The sequence below is a fragment of the Camelina sativa genome, chromosome 13, assembly GCF_000633955.1.
Source record: "Camelina sativa cultivar DH55 chromosome 13, Cs, whole genome shotgun sequence".
Lineage (NCBI taxonomy): Eukaryota > Viridiplantae > Streptophyta > Magnoliopsida > Brassicales > Brassicaceae > Camelina > Camelina sativa.
The window spans coordinates 4803259-4807075 of NC_025697.1; positions in this window are offsets into that span (position 1 = coordinate 4803259).

Sequence of the window (3817 nt, forward strand, 5' to 3'; positions counted from 1 at the left end):
CCCCATTTAAATAATCATGTATTATAACCAACTAATAATGAATATAATGCTGTATTTAACAATATGATACGTGGCTGTTTTAAATATGCTATTTGCTTCCTTATCCCCCTTAAATAAGTTCGTTCAAGCGTCTAGTTACTCATTTCGGAATTTGTCGTTTAGTTATGAATGGAGACCATCTCAATAAGCGAAGCGGACCCATTTATAAACAGAGGGAAGAAAACGATTTATATGTATCTAACAAAAATATATATGTATTTTACTCTATTTTATTTTTGGTCAATTTTATTTGTGTTTATTTAGGCAGACAAAACCAAAATATCAATATCTTCCGAGTTCCGACTATGGTTTTATTATGTATACCGTATACAGAGACCATAAAGTCGAAATTTTTTTAGAAGGTCCAAAATAAGCCTTTTGGAATAGATCTTTTCTTCTTCTTCTTCTTGCCTTGTGTTCTCGTCATTTAATTTGGTAAGATTTAAAGATATAATTATAAAGTAGCTAGGGTCAAAGATCCTTAGCCAAAAAGGAACAATTATACAGGGTCAGCGTTCAATTATGAATACAATGCAATGATTCTCAGATAGTTCCGATAGATCTTGTGAACTAATTTTAAAGTTTTAACGATTTTTTAATTATCTATTTTCAATAGATTTGTGATGGAATTATATATATAGAATATCAAGCCACATGTGTTCACAAAATAATGCATGTCACAGTTTTTTTTTTAACATATCTATATTAACATTTTTGAAGTACATTTTAGTTTATGCCTTTTAAGTTTTAATTATTTATTTTTTTTATTTTACAACATTAACCCCTAAAGAAATTCCATAAATAACATTGCAGAAAAACTCAAATACTAAACTTTCTTAAATTGACCAATAATTATATTAACATTAATAAATTTACAATCTTAATAATTATATTAACATTAATAAATTTCCTAAACTGAAAATCAAATCTATATATACACATTTTTGAAGTATATTTTGGGTTCTACTCTCTTAATTTTGCTTATTTAAAAATTTAGTCCCTACAAAATTGCACTAAAAACAATAAGTAAAATATGGTAAACTGACAAAATCAATTTTTTATATAAAAACTACTTAATTCTACTTAAATACCTTATTAATAGCAAATTTCCTTTCTATATATGTGTTCCAAAATAAAAAAAAAAATAGAAAAATCAATCATTAAACTGTATACACTGAAAAATAAATAATCTGTTAAATTAAATAATTATATATCAAACAAAACAATAATAGTATTATTTTAAATAAATAAAACAGCTAATTATTCTGATTAATTATACATTATACAAACAGTTATAATTCATAATTTTAGTGTTTTATCCTGATAAAATTATAATACTTTAAAAATAATTGTATCACTAAATTCAATACCGCTAAAATCAAACATCATTATAAATAAAATTAAATAATTGTCTCGTGGTGTACCACGAGTTAAATCCTAGTAGTAGATCAAAAAGTAAAATGTAAAGTTATAAATTCAATTTTTTTTTTTTTTTACAAAAGGTTAAATGATATTACATTTAGCACCTCACATCAATTTTTTACGCTTTTTTAGAAGGCTCAATATGTTTAAGTTTCTTAGAATTGATTCGTTAATTCACCTATTTCTGACACTTAAATGTTGTCTTATCTTCGGTTCGGACTTCGGACCATCATAACTGCAAGACCACAATGGTACATATAGTAATTACACTTAGGTGGGTTTACATAGGTATTCATTGTGTTGTTTTCAGAATAAAGCACATTTATATTTAAGTTAGAGAGTAAATATATATAAATTGGAAGGAAAAACATTGAAAAGAAGGCGAAAAAAAGAAGAACGACCTAAGACCCATCGACACCGTCGGTTGGCCTTACGCCGCCGACGAGAATCTCTCCTTTCTGCTCCCAGAACTCCTCAATGTCACAATCTGAGCCACCAGATCCGAAGGAATTAACCTGCAAAGGACCAACCTCGATTCCAGATCTAAACAAGGTGTCTTTGGACCATTTCAGATCTGGAGCAAGCTTACCCTTGTCTTTCATCAGTGCTCCTCCATCCTTGTTGATTGAGAATGGTAATGTATCCCCTGACTCTACACCTCCAATTTCTGACTCTTTACCTCTTCCTCCTCCTGCGATTAAAACTCCACCGGTAATAGAAGATACTGAGCTAGTCTGGACAGAAAGGTTTGACACTAGTCTTAGGAATCTCACAAAGGCTGCTAAACCATCTTACACAGAGGATGGTACTCCGAGAGTTCGTGCTCCTGCTGCAGTGATACTTAAAGCTTCCGATACTTGGAAAGACCACATAGTGGCCCATTTCCATGGCAATCCTCCACCTCCTGGAAAAATATTTGTTGATCTTAATCCTATCTGGGGTAAAAATGGTCGTATAAACATTCGTTGTCTAGCGAATGGACTTGTGCTCATTTATCTTCCTTCTGAAGCTACTCGGACATGGGTTCTAGAGGTGGGATGTTGGTAAGCGGGGAACTGCCTTTTCACTGTCACTGCATGGTCTCCTACTACTTCACTCACTCCAGTTAAGCTCATATCACTCCCAATATGGGTTATTCTTAAAGACGTACCTCCTCAGCTATATTCTCTTCCAGGTTTAAGTACAATTGCTTCTGGAATAGGAGAACCTCTCCATACAGAGAAGTTTCAGTTGCCTCCTCTGACTTGCGGACACTAGAATCAAAGTCGAGATACTTCTCAAAAAGGAGCTCCCTCATTCAGTATTGGTGGAGGATGATGATGGAAATGAGATCAGAATTTGGGTTGAATATCCTCGGCTTCCGCCAAAGTGTGATTACTGTAGTGAGTTTGGTCATCTCTACCACCGTTGTCCTTCTGCACCAGCTATTACCGTATCAATATCAGCTCCTCCTATACCTACAGGGAGCACTGATGAAAGAACTTCGGCTGATGCTTCTAAGGTTACTGCAATCGCACCTCTGGCTAATGTTGCAACTCATGCTATCAACTTAGGAAATCCTTCGGTGCAAGAGTTCAGACCTAAACCAACCCATCGACACATTGAATCTCCTCCTGCAGACTCTCCATCGGAATGGACGGCGGTCAAGCGTAGATCGAACTCACCTAAGAAAACTGATACTGCAAACAAGGACAAAGCTGCTATAATACAGGAAAATAGCACTGTAGTTATTGGTGAAGCTTCTAATTCTAAGTCTCAGGTGCTAGTGGGATCGACAGATTTGTCAAAGAATCAGAGCACAGGAAGTTCTGTCCAGAGAGTTGGATTGACACAAGAGAAACAAGTGCATCCCGAAGGTTCTAATAGGAGGACAAGGGCTATTGGATCCTCATTGTCAGCCAATCCTAACAAGTCTAAGAAAGGGACTCAGAAGAGTGTTAAGAACTCCATCAGTGGACGCCCAAGGAAGGGTCGTCCCCATCATCACACTTGAAAGCTTAGCTTTCAACACCTTTTGCCCATTGATGATGAAGATACAACTTTTTTGTTATAATATAAGGGGGTTAAATACCTCTAATAGACAACAGGAGCTTAAGAGATGGATTCAGTCTCAAAGACCTCATATAGGAGGCATTTTGGAAACTCATGTGAATCAGGAGAGTGCTGACTCTATTTTGACTAATACCTTCCCAGGGTGGAGATGGGATTCTAACTACTCATCTCAAGCAAGTAATGGAAGAATCTGGGTAGTGTGGGATCCTTCCCTTAAAGTGTTCATCTACAAAAAAACTGATCAGGTAATTGCTTGTGGCGTTTTTGATACTTCAACGAATCAGTCTTTCTCAGTCACCTTTGT